Raw genomic sequence first — 20,398 nt, forward strand, 5'->3', positions numbered from 1 at the left:
CAGCTCTCGGCGCGAAGCCAGCCCCCCGCGGAGGCACGTTGGGCCGTGCAGCCGCCCCCGGCCTTTCCGCCTCCCCGACGGGCCCTGATGGGCAGCGACTTGATGTGAGGGACTCGTGTCAGGAAACGGAGCCTGCGGCGTCGATTGCTAGGAGACGCAAACGCCCCTGGGGACCGTGCGCGGCTGGAGACGGGCGTCGGCAAGCGCACGCAGACACCCGCTTGTGAGGCAGCAGGTGATGCGCACAATTATCTGCGTGTGGGCTCCCGCCACAGGGCCCCCCGAGCCTCCGCCTGCCGCACAACCGGCTCTCGGCTGCGGCTCCTTGGCCACAAGCCAGCTGCAGCTTTAAAGGTCGCCCGGCTAGTGAGGTGGGTGCAATTCCCGCGGCGTGGGGGGCTCTGGCAGCCCCATTCTGCATCCCTCCCTGGACGGGCACGCCAGGCGGCGAGCGGCTGCAGCCACTTCCAAAGCGCAGGCTCAGCGTGCGGCCGACGCGAGGGAGAGGCAAGCGGAGGCCACGTTTGTGCGGAAACAGCCAAAGCTCCCACACGGCTCCATGCTGGAATGAATCCAGGCCCTCCGCTGCGGTGGCTTGGTGCCTAAACGCCCTAGGCAGACGTTTGCCCACCAATGAATGTGAGGGGTGAGTCTCTGTTCTGCGAGCTCTGCCCACTCAGGCCTTCAAGGCAACTGCAGGAACCGTCCTCAAGAAGTACAGGGGCCGACCAACCTTCCTGCTAATTTTTTTCATACATGTGTGGACTAAATTTTGGCATGTGCACTGAGCATGTGCACCACCAGTCAAAACAAAATCTAGCTGTGGACACTCTACAAATCAGGGGATCTCTCCAGAGCGGCTGCACAAGGAAACACTGGTGCCTGCTATTTTTCCAGCTGAAGGAGACTCCTCTGCTAACGTTACGGGGCCTGTGACATGGGGTGTAGCTGTTCTGAGGGGCCCTGTGAAGCCGGGTTACAAACACAGCCCAGCCACGTGGTCCGTGGCCGCACTTCTCTCTCTCAAGCTCGTCCTCGACTAGTTTAGTTCATTGACGGTGCCTGGAAAGGGCAGGACGCCAGTGCTGATCTGCCTGCGACAGCCGCTGATCCCCTAGGGCATCGCGCAGGGTCCCCTGGGTTCTGGTCTCTCTCCGCTGCTCACTCTGGCACTCGCCTTCCCCCGAGTCTCTCGCCTTCCCCCGGCTTTCCCTTTCAGTGCTGCAGCCCGGGGGGTAGCACGGGCCCGGGGGGAGCCTCCAGAGCTCCCCAGTCCTGGTATCTTCCCCTGCTCCCAAAACCAGAGGCGCCCCTTCTCTACTCACCCCCCCAGGCCGAGCACTCAGCTGCCGGGACTCGGGGTCCGGGGTGGTACGGACTCTTGTGCGCCCTGCCCAGGGGGCTGCTGGGAGCTGGGGGGGGGGGGTGCTCTGCGGGAGGAAGTCGGCTGGCAAGGAGCCGTGTCCGAGGGCACTGCCAGCCCTGGCACTAACCCTCGCCCCAGCTCCGCCGGGTAAAGGGGCCCTGCACACGGGGAGCCAGCTCCGGGTGGGGACTTCAGCAGCGCCTGCTCCTCTCCCCAGCTGCAAACGCACAAGGGGCAGGTCAACCGGCTCCCCCTCCTGGGCCCAGGGAACGCCAGGGGCTGCTCGGCCCGGGGGGCGCTGTGCTGCCCGGGGGGGGGGGGGCTGGCCAGGTCTCTCCAAATAGGCTGGGTTATGGGGGGGGGGAGGTCCTGGCTGCTTCCATGGACGAACTTTGTCCCCCAGCCCAGGGGAAGAATCCCGCGGAAGGGGTCTCGGTTTGGACGACAGGAGCGCCCCGCGCCGGGGACCCACGGCCTGGAGGCGCCTGAGACCTGGCCTCCGGAGCGCTGACTGCATCGCCGGCCCCCTGGGGCTCCGTTGCCTCCTGCACGTCTGGCCGCGAAGTCTGGACTCGCGTCAGGCGAGGCCGCTGTCAGGGCTGCCGGGCTGCACAGACCACGACTAGCTCCGGGGCTCTCGGGCGCCTGGACGGGAGCCGGGCAGTGCCGGTGCGGGCTCCGGGCCCCTGCTCCCAGCGCACGGACGTGGCTCTTGGCCCCGGAGGCAGGAACCTCCGACCTCGCCCAGACTGTCACTGGGCAGGTCCCTTCACCTCTCGCGGACCCGACACCCCCAATGTGAACGTGGCAGGGCTGGTAACACGCCTGGGAGCAGAGGGGCTCGAGGAACGCGAACCCTCCATCGTGGAATGAAACTGGAAGCTCCTTGGGGCGGGGATTGGATTTGTTGTTCTAGACGTACGGCCCACGAGCCAGCCCCTGTCCGGCCACTGCTGCCCGGCGCAGCCCAGCCTCGGCCAGGTAAGGTATCCCGCCCCGTGCCACCCCCGTTTCCCACCCCCAGCACCCTGCCCTGCCTCCTGCACCCCCCAACCCCCTGCCTTGAGCCCTTCATACAGCCCAGCCCTGACTCCTGCATCCCCACATCCCCAGCGCCCTGCCTCCTGCACCCCCCACACCCCAACCCTCTGCCCTGAGCCCTTCATACAGCCCAGCCCTGCCTCCTGCACCCCCCACACCCCAACCCCCTGCCCTGAGCCCTTCATACAGCCCAGCCCTGACTCCTGCACCCCCCACACCCCAACCCCCTGCCCTGAGCCCCTCATACAGCCCAGCCCTGACTCCTGCACCCCCACATCCCCAGCGCCCGGCCGTACGGTTGACAGCAGACAGCCTGAATGCCCGCGTGAAGCTGGATTTGACCAGTTATGATGCAAACGTCAACTGTGCGAACAGCTGCAGCCACAGAAATCCCGTTAAAGTCTGTGCGAACAATGGTTCGTTTACAATTAGTAATCATCGTGTCAGTTATCGATAACGTTACGTTGCACATTTTCAGTCATGCCAATGGGCCTTCTTAGACGGCTCTTTGCTGAGCCTTTGTTCTGAATTCTGATGTAGTTTGGCCCTTTGCTTTGAACGGGTGGCTAGCCCCGTGGTGAGTGGTCTCTGTGCCGCGCCACGGGACGGTGCGCCACGCCCCGCAGGTGTGCGGGCCGCGCCACGGGACGGTGCGCCACGCCCCGCAGGTGTGCGGGCCGCGCCACGGGACGGTGCGCCACGCCCCGCAGGTGTGCGGGCCGCGCCACGGGACGGTGCGCCACGCCCCGCAGGTGTGCGGGCCGCGCCACGGGACGGTGCGCCACGCCCCGCAGGTGTGCGGGCTGCGCAAGGATCAGCTTGGCTGACAAAGGGAAGTCGTCCAATGAAAGCCGAGGGACGCTGCTCGCCCACCAATCAAAGCCAGTCAGGTTCCCCACGTTCTCCGCATGGGAGCGGCGCCCGAGGGAGAGCAGCCGACGCCACCGGGCCCGACTCCTTTGGCGTGTGAGGTTAGAAGAAGCCGCATCCATGCGGGGCGAGGGTGCGGCAGGAGGGCCAGGAAAGTCCCTTCGGGCGAGGAAGGCGAAACGGCAGGAATCCCTTTGGCAGCTGCTAAGACGGCTCGACCGTGCGGCTCTAGCCCCTTCTGCCCTGGCGCCCTCGTTGCGGGGCTGTGACCTGGCCAAGAACAGCCGAGCAGCGGCCCAGGCCCCCCGACTCCTGTCTCAGCCAGACAGACGCTTGCAGACGGCTCCGGCAGCTGGAAGGGAAGTCGGCCCTTGTCTGGGGTCAAGCCAGCCGGTCCTGCCATTCTCGGGCCAATGCGGAGACAAAACAGCAGGGCGTTGTCGTCTGGCGTCGCACAAGAGCCACCCCACGTGCCCCCCGGTGTGAACCTTGCACCCGGCCCGTGCGTGGGCTGTGGGTGATGCAGGCAAAGGAAGGCACGGTCTCTCCAAAGCAGCCTGCACACCCAGCCACCGGGAAGACTGGGGCCATGGTGCGGCAGCTTCCCTGGGGCAGTGGCGTGGCACCCCAGCTACCTGGCCACCGGGCAGGGCCGGGGCAACAGCAGGGCAGTCCCAGCCCTCTGCATGGCCAGGAAGGATTGGGCTGGGGTGGGTGGGGCTTGGCTCCAGGGGTGGGGCCTCAGGTGGAAGGGGCGGGGCTGGGGCTTGCCTTCACTGGGCCCCATGTGCAAGGGTGGTGGGATAGAGGGGACTGGCCTGGCCTCCTCCGTGTGGCGTGAGCTTGCCCACACCACGTCGTGGCAGCTTTTAATGAACAAGCCGCACAGCGAATGCAGCCCTGGCCCTGTGTACTTCACTGGGAATGGATCCACTGCAGCGGCATTTCCGGGCCCTGGCAAGCCAGGGGCCCCGTGAGCAGGAGGCGGGTTTCCTCTTCGTGGCCGTGGGCTTGGGACGCCGCGGAGCGGCCTGTCGTGTGTGGTCTCAACAGAGGGCGTCCAGCCATTCTGGGTTCTGCCCTCCGTGCCGTTTACCCCGGGTCCGTACAGCGCCGTGCACAGCTGGGGCCAGCCGAGAGATGCCTGATTCCAGCCCCTCCACAGACGGGGAGATGAGCCCCGAATGCCCCGGGCGACTCGGGCTGAGGCCGAGCGCGGAACAGGGCCCAGGACGCCGTGCGCGGCCGCTGCTGGTCTGTGCTCTCCCCCCGGCGCTAGTTCTGCCCCTCTGAGGGCTCCTCTCCCTCCGGGGCCGTTCAGGCTGATCCGGAGCCGCTCCTCACGGCAGGGCTCTGCCTGGAGCTCGGTCAGCAGGAGGCAAAGGGCCAGAAAAATGTCTGCCTCAGCGGGGGGGCAGGATGCAGCTACCCGACCTGGAAGCTGGTTGCTGGCGCTCCTCTGGTGAGCAGTGTCGTGGGACTGTCCCTGCCCGGACCAGGGGGCAGCCCTGGACTTGGTGTCCTCCGAAAGGCCAGGACCTGTGGCAGCACAACGCCCTTGCCCCGGGCTGGGCCAGGGCTCCGCAGGCAACGGGCCACCTCCTTAGCGTGCGGCACGTGGGCTCCCTCTGGGTCTCCCGACCACGCACAGACCCAGGCTCGTGGGAGCAGATGCGATCGCAGCCCGAGGGGTCGGGCCGCAGGCTCGTGTGCCACATTGGCCTTAGCCTGCAGGCAGCTGGCACGCCGATCCATCGGTCCCGGAGGGGCTGTGGCGGTGGGGAGGGGGCACATGGGCGTTGGGTCTGCGGGTTGCTCCCTGTGTCCTCGTAGGGCCAACCCCGAGGCAGTGGCTGTAGAATAATCCTGCTGTCCCGTGGCAAGAGCTTTGGAATCTGGCCGAGTGGGGTAAGGTGGCCGTGGTTTTCTGGCTTATGTTACAATTAATGTCGGGACCAATCCTGTGAACGATGAACATCCTCGGGATGGATGGGCTGCGATCGATCCAGCAGGAGTTGATTTATCGGATCTAGTATAGACCCGATAAATCAACTACCGAGCACTCTCCTGCCGACTCCGGTCCTCCCCCAGAATGAGAAGAGTAAATGGAGTTGACAGCAGAGTGTCAGGGGTCGACTTACTGTGGGAAAGATGCCGCAGTAACAGACCTAAGTACATCGGCTGCCGCTATGTTGGTCACGCAGCTGTCGTTGTGTAACTTGGGCCCAGTGTACACAAGGCCTCTGCCCTCCTCCTAAGTTCAAAATCTGCTGCCCCCCCAGTAGAAGTTCCTGGCTCAAAGCCAAATGGCCCGCTTTAAGATAAGGGTGCTAATTCTGTCAGGAAAGTCTTCTCTGGGACTCCAGTCGCGGATCGGACACTTACCATCTGCCATAGTGGAAACGGGTTTGGGGTTTTGTGGCGCTGGACTTTTACCCCCCTCAAAAAAAAAAAAACCCAATTCCATATTGTTCTTCCAGCTCTAGAAATGGTCCCGTTTCCACAGCGTTCCCTCTGACCTCGCACGCTCGTGCGCCCTTGGCGGGCTGTCCACGTGGCGAGGCCCAGCACTGAAGTGGCTTGGGGTTGTGGAGACACAAGTTTCGTCTTCCGCTTCCAGGCTCGCCGGGGAATGGAGCATTTCTGGCGCCGGGGCTGCGGCCCGTGGAACCCTGGGTTCGAGCCGGTGACGCGCACCCCCTCTGTGTTTGGGGGTCCCAGTAGGTGAGTGCCCTGTTCCCCGCCTGGCGAGGTGACCCGGGGGCAGAGAGGGACGGCTGCTGTCTCTCAGCTGCCCGCGCTCCCCAGGAAACCTCCTTGCTTCTCAGTCGGGAGCGCGACCGTTCCGGGTGGCCCCAGTCCGTGGCTGCTCCGGGCAGGCCCCACGTGGGCAGCCTGCAGGGACGTGCCGTATTAGTGATTATGAAACGGCCTGGGAGACGAATCCGTCCGGAGGTTGCCATGGAAGCACGAGCAGTGACGTGGTCTCCTCTTTAAGAGGCTTTCAACGTTCCACATGCAAATGAGCGCTTTTCAATACACACACGGTCCCCGCCCTCGGGGGGCGACGGGGGCTGCGTTAGATGGCCCCCTGCGCCAAACCCTCCCCGAGGGGCCAGGCAGGGGGGCTGGGGACCTGCGACAACCAGGACGAAGCTGACACAGGAGCCTCGGGGAAGGGACTGTGCTACCCTGCAGCCTGTAGACCGGGGTCGGGCCTGCCCCCGCTCTGTGCCGGGTCTCAGTGCGGCTGGGTCTGGGGGGCAGCACATCCCATCCTCGGTGCTGCCAGACCCAAGCCAGCTCCGGGGTCCCGGAAGGGGCGGGGGCGGGCAGCCAGTCCTACACCCCATCTGGTCTGTTCCTCTCGCCATCAGCGCGCTGCCCTGGACACTAGCGGCCCCGCCTCCTTTGAATCCTCTGGCCTGGGGCACTTCCCCCTTGTACCGGTCCCAGGACCTCAAAACCTTTGACAGTCGTGGTCCAGGGCCGGACGGGATCCCAAGGCCATCGAGTCCCATCCCCCATCCTCACCACCTAGACCATCTCTGACAGATGCCTGTGCAACCGACTCTTCCATATCTCCTGTGGTGGAGAGTCCACAACCCCAGGCAACTCATTCCAGTGTTTCACCACCCGGACAGGGCGTTTTTCCTGATGTTCAACCTCAACTTCCCTTGCTGCAGTTGAAGCCCCTTGCTTCTGGCCCTGTCCTCAGAGACCAAGGAGAACAAGTTTTCTCCCTCCTCGTAACACCCTTTCAGGTACTTGTAAATTGTTACGTCCTCTCAGTCTTCTCCTTTCCAGACTAAACAATCCAATTCTTTCAATCTTCCCTCATAGCTCATGTTCTCTAAGACAGCTAATCGTGTTCACTGCTCTTCTCTGGACCGTCTCCAATTTGTCCACAAACGTGGCTCCAGAACTGGACGCACTAGTCCACCTGAGGCCCAATCAGGTCAGAGGAGAGCGGAAGAAGGACTTCTTGTGTCTTGCAACACTCCCGGTTGATGTTTGCTTTTTATGTCAACTCATATTTAGCTTGTGGTCCACTCTGACCCCCGATCCCTTTCTGCAGGACTCCTCCCTAGACGGTCGCTTCCCATTCTGTGTGAGAGACACGGATTGTTCCCCCCAAAGTGGAGCACTTTGCATTTGTCCTTATTGAACTTCATCCTCTTGACCTCAGCCCATTTCTCCAGTTTGTCCAGATCAGTTTGAATTATGACCCATCCTCCAGAGCACTCGCCACCCCTCCCAGCTCGGGATCCTCTGCACACTCAATAATCGTACTCTGTCTATGCCATTATCTAAATCGCTGATGAAGATATTGAGCAGAACCGGCTGCCAGACTGATTCCTGCAGAACCCCACTTGTTCTGCCCTTCCAGCAGGACTGTGAACCATTGATAACTACTCTGAGAACAGTTCTCCAGCCAGGTATGCATCCACCTTACAGCAGCCCCATCTAGGTTGCATTTCCCTAGTTTATTAATGGAGGTCATGAGAGACTATCAAATGCAAAAGTCCAGCTTTAGGTCTTCCACTTCCCCCTTATTCACAAGACTTGTTTATCCCATCGAAGAAAGCTATCTGATTGGTTTGAGATGGTTTGTTCTTTACAGATCCATGCTGGCTGTTCCTTAGCACCTTGTTATTTTCCAGGTGTTTGCTCATGGATTCCTTAATTATTGGCTCCATTGTCTTCCCCCGCACAGAAGTTAAACTGACTGGCCTGTAGTTTCCTGGGCTGTCCTTATTCCCCTTTTCATAGATGAGTACTAGATGTGTCTTTTTCCAGTCTTTTGGAATCTCTCCCGTCTTCCATGACTTTTCTAAGGTAATAGCTAAAGGCTCAACTACTTCCTCAATCAGCTCCTTGAGTATTCTAGGGTGCATTTCATCAGGCCCTGGTGACTTGCAGACGTCTCACTTTTCTGAATAATTTTTTATCTTGTTCTTCTCATGTTTTAATTTCTGAGCTTACCTTATGTCTCAGAGGGGTCGCTGTGTTTGTCTGTAACTTTAAAAACAGTTTGTCGGAATGGCTTTCCGTTTCGTACACAGATTTTTAGGAGACAAGGAAAACACCGCAACCCATGAATAAGATTTTGCATTTGCAAAAATTGCCTTGTCTCAAGCCATTCTAAAACCCCATGCGAGCCATTACCAGTGTGTTGTACTGAGGCAATGAAAAGCATAATGAATAGACAATATTTCTAGCAGGCCCGTTGTATCTGAGCTGGGAAGTTTTCACGCTAGGGCTGGTGCTTTACCAGGTTTAAGCCATCAGTAGTTAATTGACGGGATGGTAGCAACCAGACAGAAGTGCTACAATCGGCCAGCTGCTAAAGCCAGCGATCTGTGTATTTCAGTTCTTCGGTGAAAGAGCGACAGGCCGGTGCACTGACAGTGCGATTGTGGGCAGCAGGGATTAGAGGTGAGTGTGATCTGTCTTTGCTTAATTTTAACTTCTTTGCTCCCTTATTTTAACCGCTAACTCATCAGGCCCAAGAATAGTCTCTTAGCAGTTATTAAAAGCATCCACTGGTCCATTTTGCCACTGCAGCTGGTGCTAACCTCAATCTCTCTGTCTCTTGCTCCCGCTCCGTTGAATCTGCACCGTGGGAGCGATCAGCGGGGGATGCTAATTTAAATTGGAGAGGGGCAGATGGACACTGGCTGCAGCCGAAAAGACCTACAGAGCCATTAACGCTCTGCCGGAAAGGGGAAGAGAACAGCAAAGTGATTGGCTGCCTCCCCTGGGCCTGCGCTGGGTGGGCAGCAGGTGGAACCGGCGTTGCTGCGTCCAGCAGTTTGTAACCAGGGTTTGCCCAGCCGGTGCCAGGCTGACACCGACCGGTGGGGCCCTTCCCAATTCATGGCCATGAAAACCGTGTCCTGGACTGTGAAATCGGCTCCCCCGTGAAATCGGCCTTTTGCCTGCTGGCCCTGGGCCGTGCAGGTTTTGCAGCCTGGGGGGCCTGACCCACATGGGAGTTACTTTGTGGGGTCACGGTATTGCCACCCTGACAGGCCACTAGCGGGGGAGGAGACAAAGGGGGGCAACCGCCCCGGGCTGGCGATTCCAAAGGACCCAGGGCTCCCAGCCTCCACCGCCAAAGCCAGTCGGGACGCGCTCCGGGCAGGGCCAGGGGCTGACTGTCCCCAGCCCCGCCCCTTCTGCCTTAGGCCCTGCCCCTTCTGCCCTAGGCCCCGCCCCCTCTGGAAGCATGGAGGCCCCCCCCCCCCCCCCCCCCGGCTTCTCTGCTGCAGAGTTGGCAGCTGGAGAGCCGCAGCCTCACGGACGTTGTGACGGTGCCAGTGGGTCTGGCTGGGTCAGAGGGACGTGGGGGGCTCGTCCACGCCCCCCACAGTGCGGCAGCAGCCACGCCGCTCTGTGTGGTGCCCTAGCTCCGGCTGGGCTAGCAAAGCTGCCTGCCTGGGCCGGGAATCCTCCCCGCTGCGGGGCGTCGGACACCCTCCACGCCCCGGGACTCGCCTGCTTTGCAGCAGGGCCGGGCCCAGGGGCCACGTGTCCCCCTGGCTGTGAGGCCAAAGGGAGCGCAGGCCGAGGTTGCAATTGCAAAGTGGAGCCCGAGGCTCCGCACTGGAGGAGCCCAGCACAGATTTCAGCCCCCCTGTTCCTCCCCACCCCCGCAGGCTGCAGCCTCCTAATCGCCTTAGCGAAAGGGCTGCTGGAAATCTGCCCGCTGCAGGCCGGGGAAGAGGGCCCGGATGGCCCCATGTGCACGGTGCCCCCGGCTGCCTGGCTGCGCGCCCGGGGACGTCCGGAGGAAGCGATTGCTCGACCGAGGCGCTGGATTTCTGGCCAAAGCAGCATCTTGCCACGGTGCCGAGAGGGGAGCAGCCCCGCCCTCGGGGGCATGTTCGGCGGCGTTGGAAGCTAGCGGGGCTGGTTAAACTCCAGGAGCGTGGAGTATAAAACCCTCCCGCCACGTCCACTGTCTCCTCCCGCCCACGGCACCAGCTGCTGGGGCACGCCAGGGTTCACAGGCCGGGCGCTGGCTGGGCAGCACAGCTGTTGCTGTGGGCAGTGCGGGCGGAACGGCGCCCGGGGGAGATACTGGCAGGGCTGCCCGGTGGGGGGCAAGTGGGGCAATTTGCCCCAGGCTCCACGAGAAGGTCTGAGACAGGGAGTGCCAGGAAGGGGCCCCCGAAACTGCTGTGCCCCAGGCCCCCTGAATCCTCTGGGCGGCCCTGGACCTGCCCCCCGATGGAGGGGCCGGGCAAAGGGAGCAGTAGCCCCAGAGCCTGTCAATTCAGAGGGGCCTGCGGCTCCGGGAGGGCTGAGCAGCCACTGGAGCTCCGGGCCGCCCGTGGGCAGGGCTGGAGGGAGGGCACCACGTGTTTCGGGCAGCGCTACGTGGGGTCCCCTGGCTGAAGGCTGGCTGCCCTCAGCCCCCTCGTCCAGGGGAGAGAGCCAGGCACCTCCCACCTCGCCCAGGGCCCAGCAGAGGCTGTCGGCTCCCTGGCAAGGTCAGTCGAAGTCGTCTGTGCTGACTTACTGACACCGAGCCCTTACAGGCCGGAGCCCTCAAAGTGCTAAGGGGGGAGGGACATGCCCAAGGTCGCCCTGCAAGCCAGTGGCAGAGCCAGCAAGCTCATTTCGGTCGTGAGAGTCGCAGGCCAGAGCTCTGCCCCCTGCTCCTCCCTGGGGCATCTCTGCCAGAGCTGGGCTGGGAAACCGTCCAGGCCTCAACCTGGGCAACTGTGATTTGTCTCCCTTAGTTCCTCCTGCAGGGAGAAATTGCTGAGGTCAGCGTCTTCCCTTCTTGTCCTAACCTGCCACCAGAGTCCGTGGCTCCCCGTGGCGGGAGGACCCCCTGGCTCTTCCGTTTGCCTGTCATCGCCGTGTGGAGCCGCCAGCATTCCCGCCGCGAACCATCGCCCAGGTTCAACACTGCACCTGCCTGCTCTGCTGAGCGCCCTCCCGGCCGAATTCCCCGAACGGGCCCCGGCGGGAAGAGATCGGCGCCCACTGACCTGGGAGAATTACCAGCCTCGAATTCCCGCCGATACCCCCGGCGCTGATGGCTGCCCCCCCCCCCAGGATTTCCTCCTAGGCTGACAGTGGGGCAGAATGGAAAAGGTAAATGCCAAGAACGGGGGGGGCCTCTGACCTATTGGAAACGGAGCCCCCAGACTCTCCCAGAATCACACGTTAAGCGGCGCGGGGAGGACTAATAACGAGACCCGTGTGCCGGAGGGAGCGGGGCCGGGCCGCGTGCCGAGCGCTGACGTGTTTAAAAGGCTGCGGGGGGAGAGAGGCACTTGTCAGCCGTAAGTGAAATTCACACGAGATGTTTTATGCGGCAGCCGGCACTTAAATCCAAGGCACAGCCTGAGCTGTTTGATGGGCAGTGTCATCCGGCCGGGCAGGGAGCCGCATGTCACACACGGGATACGTTTACCTGCAAATGGATGCTGAAGGTTTTGCAAGGAGCAAGTGCCCAGAGCCAGGTAGCGAGTAGAACAAACTTAACCCTTCGCTTCCTGTCACTTGACTAAGGACCAGGCGGGTCCCAGGGGTTTTACGGCCATGGGACAGGTGGGCTTGTCCGTCAGAGGGCCTGAGCTGCTGGAAGTGCCTGTGTGGGATGAAAGGTCCAACTGCTGTCATGGCGCGGCGGCGTTAATCCCAGAATCATGGCTAAATTCCGGCCCTGGCTAAGTCCATTCTGCTTTCCCCAATTCCCCCTTCTCTCTTGCACCGGGAGATCATTCCCTTGCACGTCCTGATCCAAGCTGTCATGGACCCTTGCTGGTCATTCTCAAACGACTGCTATGTTCCACCCCAGAGGCAGCTGCATCATGTGATTTCTTCAAGTCCTGTGGATTCCTTCTCAACACCTCACTGCTGCCTCGTTGCTCATTGGAACTGAATACAGGGTAACTGACCCATCAGACCACGCACTTGCCTACGCACAGCGACCAGGCAACCATTGGTGGCGATGAAGAAGGCTACAACTTTACTCCCCTTTACAGTTTGCAAACCACACTCGTCATCCCCACTCAAAAATTCAGCTGGAAGATGCTGGCGGAAGATGGATTTTTCTGTGGCTCAGTGGCCCCCAACCCAAAAAAGGTTCCCCGTCTCCGCCATACATTGACAACACTGAAACCGTTTGCTTCGGGCATAAATTAAAATTTTTCTTTATTTAAAATGAAGTTTGGTAAAATAACCTGAGAAAGTTAAAGCGCTGACTCTGTTTATTTAGATTTGGATTAATATTTCATTTCTTACCGGCTATATATGCCCCCTTACGTTAGAGCTGCAGTAGCCCAATAGGCAGGGCTCAACAAATAATACAATCTACTCACCCGTGGCAAGTAGATTGTGACCCGGAAAAGCTGGGATTGGGCGATCTGCGCATGCGGTTCGGCAAGCCCTGCTTATAGGAGTAATTCACTCAGCGCACAGTCAACCTGTGGAACTCCTTGCCAGAGGATGCGGTGAAGACTAGGACTTTAACAGGGTTAAAAAAAGAGCTAGATAGATTCATAAAGGTTAGGTCCATCAATGGCTGTTAGCCAGGATGGGTAGGAATGGTGTCCCTGGCCTCTGTTTGTCTGAAGGTGGGTGACAGAGGAGGGATCACGTTGTGTTCCCTCCCTCTGGGGCATCAGGCATTGGGCACTGTGGGCAGACAGGACACTGGGCTGACCCCGTCTGGCTGTTCTTACTTTAATGGAGTATTTGAGGTGGTCAGAGATAAGCGAAGGCCTTTTGTTGTCCTGGCTGGCTGGCTGGTGGTCCCTGGAGAGGTCTGTGTGGGAAAGTGCCGCGCTGCTCAGTGCAGACGGGGACGCTGTCGCTATTGTCACCTCTTGAAAGGAAACGCCGAGAATCCAAGATTCAGGAGATTGGTCTGAAATTGCTAAGCAGGGCGCGGAGCAGCCCAGACTGGGCCAGGGAGGCTCTCGGCACCAGGCAGGGTCTGGCCCCACCACCTTCCGCAGGCTGGCCAGCGTGGTTTGGGGGAAGCGGCCGCGTGAGGGCTCGGCGCACACCCAGGCATGCCCGGGGAGCACAGGGCAGCCGGCCGCGCACGGCCCGGCTTCGGCGCGAAGCAGCCATCAGGTAATGGCGGCGAGTGATCGCGCTCGCTGCCAAGAGCTGGCAGACGGGGGTTAATGCGCGGGGTTAGCCGCCCGCCAGGCCTGCTGGGAGGCAGCCGGGCGCCTGCAGGGGGTCCCTCGGCTTTCCGGGCCTGCGGCCAGCTGCCCTGTCCCCTTCCAGCTCGGCCCCCCCGGCAGGGGCACTTCAAGGCCTTTGCTTCACTCCTCTGGGTTCATGCCCTTCTCCGGCCTGTGTGCTCCCAGGAGGAGGGTTTGCGCGGGGGCAGGGTCTGTCGCCATTGCGGGGGTGGCAGGACCGTCCGGAGACCGGCGCATGGAGGGGGCAGTCACTGTTCTATGGCTCCTCCCGGCCAGGCAGGCGAGGGGCTCGCTTGGGCCGCGCCACGTCACGCCCGCCCTTGTCCAGCCGGAGGAACCTCCAGAGACGCCCGATGGTTTGGGCTGCAGCCGGGCCGAGCCAGAGGGGCCCGTGGGGTGGGCCCCGACGCAGGAGTCTCTGCCGGCCCAATGGGGCCCTGTGCCCCTGCAAGTGTTCACTCCGTGCTGGGGGAAGGGGCGGGCGGGCAGCCCCGAGCGCTCTGTGCCCACGAGAGGCACCGTAGCGACCCGCCGGCGTCGCCCCCCGGGCCTTGCTGGACGTCTCCCGCTGAGGCACCAGCTCAGCACCGTGGGGAGGGGCATGGACGCACCGTGACCCGTTCTGAGCAGGGCTGGACGAGCCAATTCCCAGGCCATCCAGCAGGAGGCGCTGTGCTGGGGAGTCTCAAACTGCTACAGGGAGCCCGTCCCTTATGGGGGGAGTTTAGATTCGGAAGGACTGGCCCAGCGTGATCTCGTGGGTAAGATCCAGAGTGTAAATTAATTGGGACCTGTGGGGGAGGGTGTGATTGGGTCCTAGAACCCCTCACCTGTGTGTTAGGCCCAGGGAGCCCTGGAGCGCCCCCAGGTGGCCAGTATCTTGCCCTTAGCTACCTGTCGTCTTCTGCCCCTTATGCCCCAAGTCCCTCCCCCTCCACCCAGGGTGCCTCTTCCTTCTGCCCCACAGCAGGGCCCCCACGTTCTGGGGTCCTCCCCTCCCAGGGAGCCCCCACCCTCAGACTCAGTGACCCACAGCCAATCGCAATCTAGCCCCTGCCCTGGGACAAACTGCCACCTGCCCTGGCCACTCGTCAGAGGTAAGGGGGGTGGACCTGCTGCCTGCAGCCTGCGAGTGGGATCAGCCTGGGCTCCCCAGCCCTGCTCTGCCTCAGGTACCCCTGTAGGTCCCTGGCAGCCAGGTCCCTGCTACTGCCCTGCTGGAGCAAGACTGCAGCTAAGCTTAGCAGCCCCTATTTATACCACCCCAGCTGGGTCCTGACTGGCTGCTACCTGCCTAGGCTGCTTGCTCCCGGGCCTGGCTTGAGGTCTTATTTCTCCTGGATCAGGCAACCACCCCACTCCCCCTTCAGAGGAGCAGGGGCGGGGGCAGGGACGGACATGGATGGAGATGGAGGAGGGGTGTACTGCTCGCTCTCTGTCTGAGCCAGCCAAGCCAGGCAGCCGCGAATGGCCGGAGCCAGAAGGTGCATCGTCTGTGTTTGCAGCCAGCCAATCTCAAATTAAAGCTGCAAATCAAAACCCCATTTGCTGCTGGGCTGACCAGGCGCTGGCGGGAGGATAAGCTTCCTCTTCGTCATGTCTACAGCCCCGTAAATGTCAGCGGCGCGTCATGCTGACATGCACTGCCCCAAAGCGCTTACAACGGGCTGGCTCACCCGGAGGGGGCCCAGGGAGGGAAGGATCCTCTCTTATCATCCCATGGGGGCTGCAGGGGTGAGGCTCCTGTCCCAGGAAAAACCCCACACGGCCTCCTGCCCCCCGGTCCTGGCAGATCCAGGGATCCATGGCGGGAAACATTAGGCCAACGGGGTCAGGCGTTGGTCGGCAACAGGGATCTGCAGAAGTAGCAGTCGATGGGACAGACGGCAGCTGGCTATACAAGGGGCATCGCCTGGCAGGGTCCAGGGCGCGTGTGGGGGGTGCAATTAGTTTGGTTCGGAATCCCTAAGAACACAGTGTGGCTCTGAGTGGCCCCTTTGCAAAGGGCAAAGCTGCGACGAGTGATCCCGCGCACAAAGCAAACAACCATCCGAGAGCCGCGTAAGGAGATTACCAGGGTTAAAACGAGCTGACGGGATGGTTACAATTATTATTAGCGTCCAAGTCTTGGCAACTGGAGCAGCAAGTCGCTGCCCATCTGGTCTCTTGCGTCCACATGGCCGCAGAGCTTCCGTTCCTGACTGCACGTTAAATCCCATGTTCTGCTACAGTCTGAACTGGAAAACCATTAACAACCAGCAGCCATGAAATCTGATCTCCTGGCAGCGTGCGACTGAAGCCCATGAATCAGGCGGCGGTGTGATGCAGAAATAGCATCCGAGAAGTCTATCAATTTAACATGTGACAGGACAGACACAGTTTTGCTGGCCAGACAAAAAGGGAGCGAGAGTTTACTTAAGGAAGCAATGAGAAATGGTTATAATTAAGAGTGTATTGAATTGGACTCGGTGCTATGATTAGAATGAGCACCCAGGACGTTTTACACCGTTGAAATGATCCCCATCAGCATTTGCGTTATAAATTCCTTTTTCCAGAGAGTGGACCATGGACCGTGCAGGAGCTGCACAGATTTACCCACGCTAAGGCCAGATCTGCACTCAAGGGGACCGTCAAATCAAGATACACATTAATTATGTAGCTGGAGTCAACGTACCTTGATTTGAGTTTCTCCACTGTCCCCACAGTGGGAGGCTGATGGGAACAAATGCTCCCCTCCGCTTACCTTACTCCTTGCAGTAGTACCAGCCACCGATGGGGGCACCATCTGAGTTTGATTTAGTGGGTCTTTACTAGACCTGCCAAGTCAAACTCCAAAAGATCGATCAGGGCACTGTCGATCTTCCCCGGAGTGAAGACGTGGCTCAAGTCTCTGCCCCAGCGAGCTACCTTCTGCCATCCTGAATCAAATAAAACTCTCATTGGCTGGAGCTCAGATCCCCAGAGCGATTTAGGTTGATTTCAATAGGACTGAGCTGCCGACTAACCTTGGAGGCTTTGGACCTGAGTCAAAAGTTTCTGCTGCGTAAAGACTCCCGAACTTGGCCCACTGCTCAGCGAGAAATGTCACCATTGTACGTGGACAGACAGAGCCAATCGGATCCCTCGCAATGGAAAGCTCTGTGTGTGTGGGGGGGGGGGGAGGAAACGTTTTGATGAGAACCGTGGAGGGCAACCTGCCACCTAAGGGTCGCAGGAGGCCCTGCAAGAGATTTTCTTTGCCGTTGCTCCTGCTCCTGCACAAGGCTGCTGCTGCCGCTGGTTTCCAGTTGTGTCATTCGTTCGTACCACTGTCACGAAAGTGACACTCGTGTAAAAACTGGGGCACGGGAAGGGTGATGGGTGCGGATTGCACGTAGCACTGACGGGAAGGGTGATGGGTGCGGATTGCACGTAGCACTGACGGGAGGGGCGATGGGTGCGGATTGCACGTAGCACTGACGGGAGGGGAGATGGGTACGGATTGCACGTAGCACTGACGGGAAGGGCGATGGGTGCGGATTGCACGTAGCACTGACGGGAAGGGCGATGGGTGCGGATTGCACGTAGCACTGACGGGAAGGGCGATGGGTGCGGATTGCACGTAGCACTGACGGGAAGGGCGATGGGTGTGGATTGCACGTAGCACTGACGGGAAGGGCGATGGGTGCGGATTGCACGTAGCACTGACGGTGGGAACCCTGCACTCCCGCTGCAGCCAATCGCAGCGCTGCGACGGGGCAATCACACCCCCTGCAATTTCTAGGTGCACCTGCCCAGTGAACAAAGCCGCCCTGGCCTGGGAAACCGTCTTGGTTACGACACTCGTGCGACCACTCACCAGCATGGGTCGCCTGGGGATCAGAAGCAGGAGGGATACTGACGGGGGATGGGCTCGGCTTGTCTCCTCCCAGCTACTTTCTGTGCAACACAAGCACAAAATTCAAAGAGGAAAAGCCACTGCATTTTCTGCAGGGCGCTTCCCACCCTCCTGTGTTAGGGAGCCAGGGCCCACTGGATATTACTTGGACAGTGGAGGGGGCCTGTGGATGCAGGTTCTCGCCACGCTATTGCCAGATGCGGGAAAGAGAATCCGTGTCGGGATCAGGGTTGGGAGTTTGCCAAAGATCTACTTGAATTTCTTACGTACGATCGGAGAATCTGGCAAGCCTGCTTTGAAAAGGTCCAGGAAAAAGCCAGCTTCTCAGCGAGGCAGTGGTGTCTAATGGTTAGCGCAGTGGGTGCCAGTTGGAAAATGAAATTTTCATCTTGTGGGGAATTCTGATATTTTGCCGTTTGTTTTTGTCCCAAATCAGGACAAAGAGTCAAAAATATTGAACTGTTTTGTGGGCCAAACTATTTCAGCTTTAAAACCACTGAATGAACCTTGCTGAAATGAAATGGTTCAGTAAGGCTGCAACATTATACAAGGATGTAAACCTTACACAAAATAAATAATAAATATAATACAGAGGTGAAGACAAAACTGAATAAAATTAGAATGGACCAATACAAGAGAAGCTTCAAAGAGGGCCCACTCCTGCTTTCTTTCCTCAGGCAAATCAGCCAGTGAAATCATTGGAGCCAGGTGACCCTCTCAGGGCCACCTCCCTGGAGAATCGGGGGTGCTGGGAGCTTTGACCTCCCCCGGGGAGGCCAGCGGAAGCGAGGGCGGTGAGTGCGTAACCGTGCAAACGCTCAGCGATAAGCCTGGACTTACCGATTAACGTTCATGGTCACATGCAGGCTCCTGCCCCAGTCCCGGGAGCCGGCTGCCGCCTCCGATACAGGCCCGGGGCGACAGCCGGCTCCCCGGGAGCACCCTGCCCTGGCTCCCGGGAGCCGGCCGGGGGTGCGTGTAACGACTGAGTGTTTCGGTGTTATGTTACACAATTCCCCCATTGTAACCTCCCTAACGGAAGCACTTTGGCAGCGACTCGTTTGTCCGCCTGTCTCTGTGCAGTAGACCACGACAGCCGGCGCGGGGCTCGCCTTGCAGGATCTGCCCTCGGAGTCCATCTCACGCACCGCACCAGCCCCAAAGTGTGAAAGGGGAACGGCGGAGACGCTGGCTGAACCGCAGGGACGCCCCAGGCTCTGTGCCCTGCGCGACCTGCGGAGCCAAGCGGGCTGGGGGCACCGTGTGCTGCCTGCGACTGGGGGAGCCACTGCTGAAATCGACGCAGCCCTGACCTCGGTTCCTGAGGTGCAGGCGGGGCCAGGCGGGCACGTCGCGGTTCTGGAAGGAAGGGCTCTGCACCACTTGATGGTTTGTCCAGCATTTGCAGCTGTCAGCTGGGAGGCCGGGAATGGGCGCAGCAGCCTGCGTGTCCGTGTCGGGCAGCTGTTTGAGGCAGCGCTGGAAGTCGGCCAGCGTGCGCGCTCAGGGGACGGATGTGCCCCGGGTGTCGCTGGGGCGGCAGGTGTCGAGCGTTGCTCGGTGTTCGGGGGGAGGGGGCAGCTCTGTGCGTTGTGGTGAGTGGGCGTGACAGCACACAAGTGCCGAGTGCGTGTGGCATGTCTGTGTGGGCGTGGGAACGCGCGTGTGTTTGCAGCGCTGCTCGGTGGCTGTGTCTGGGGGAGGGGGCAAGTGTCTGTTGCGGATGGAAGCTGGGGAAGGCACATCCCCCCCCCCCCCGGCCCATGCTGCACGGCATTCACCGCCTTTATCTCTGCAACCCAGGAGCCTCTGGCATCGGCCCGGCTCCGCCTGCAGCACAGTCGCTGCATCGGACCCAACCCTGGAGCCCTCTGCATGGGCAAGCGCCTCCTTTCGCCAGTGGGGATCCGGGCCGGCCCTGCCACCGGGGAACCTCGTGCCAGCCTGTGGGGGGCGCCACTAGGCCCCAGAGTGTAGAAACCTGTGTCTACTGCCGGCGCCCGAGAGGAGCAGAACAGGGAGGAGGCAGAATTGAGACCCTCCAGAGTTTTGTCCCAGGCGAGGGGGAGGGGGCGTCATTGTGGGCCGGCCCGGGGGGAATTGCGCTCACGTCCCATCCCTGGCTGCAGTCACGGCTGCTGCGGCGTCACCGGCTGATCCCAATTCCACCGCGCGGAGCCGGAGCCGCTGTGCCCTGGCAGACGGCGGGCGGGGCCGGGAGACGGGAGAGCTGATGTAGAGCCGGGCACAGGGTGAGCGCGGGCATGTCCCCGCTCCTTCCTGTGGCTCGGTTTCCCCCTTTGTGAACCTGGGATAATGGCGCCGACCTTCCACGGGGCCCCTCAGGGAGGGCGGATACAGAAAAGCAGGTTGTGCCGCCGTGTCCCTGGGCTGCAGACTGGTTCTGTGCCCGTGTCAGCCTGGCTGGGGAACGGGGCCAAGGCTTTGGATTCAGGGTGTGGCGGAGCCGTGCTGGGTTCTGTGGCAGGTTTGAAACGGGGCCAGAGAAGTGAGTGTGAAGTAGGGATTTAAAAATCGTGTACCAGCGACAGAGCTGGAAATCTAGAGTCCTGCCCTTGGGCCGGAAGAATCCCAAACACTTACAGCCTGGGGAGCGACCGGCTAAGCAGCAGTTCTGCAGAAAAGGCCTGGGGGTTACAGTGGATGAGAAGCTGGATACGAGTCAACAGTGCCCTTGTAGCCAAGAAGGCTAATGGCATATTAGGAGGAGCATTGCCAGCAGAGCCAGAGACGTCATTATTCCCCTTTTTTTGTCTCTGCTGAGGCCACATCTGGAGTATTGGGTCCAGTTCTGGGCCCCCCACTACAAAAGGATGTGGACCCATTGGAGAGGGTCCAGCGGAGGCAACCAAAATGATGAGGGGGCTGGAGCACATGACTTACGAGGAGAGGCTGAGGGACTTGGGTCTGTTTAGTCTGCAGAAGCGAAGAGTGAGGGGGGGATTTGATAGCAGCCTTCAGCTTCCTGAAGGGAGGTTCCAAAGAGGCTGGAGAGAGGCTGTTCTCGGTGGTGGTGGGTGGCAGAACAAGGAGCAATGGGCT

General features: G+C 60.6%; 1 long non-coding RNA gene across 2 annotated transcripts; it reads left to right on the forward strand.

Moving 5' to 3' along the window:
- The first annotated feature begins 1,727 nt into the window (after positions 1-1,727).
- On the forward strand, positions 1,728-12,488 carry LOC142819909 (uncharacterized). Of its 2 annotated transcripts, none has more exons than XR_012897591.1 (3): positions 1,728-2,347; positions 8,652-8,716; positions 11,029-12,488. It is a non-coding gene; the product is annotated as an uncharacterized LOC142819909 (long non-coding RNA). The 2 variants fall into 2 exon arrangements; XR_012897592.1 differs by lacking the exon at positions 1,728-2,347 and adding an exon at positions 2,625-6,001.
- Positions 12,489-20,398: the final 7,910 nt, after the last annotated feature.

Source organism: Pelodiscus sinensis, chromosome 25 (assembly GCF_049634645.1).
Source record: "Pelodiscus sinensis isolate JC-2024 chromosome 25, ASM4963464v1, whole genome shotgun sequence".
Taxonomy (NCBI): domain Eukaryota; kingdom Metazoa; phylum Chordata; order Testudines; family Trionychidae; genus Pelodiscus; species Pelodiscus sinensis.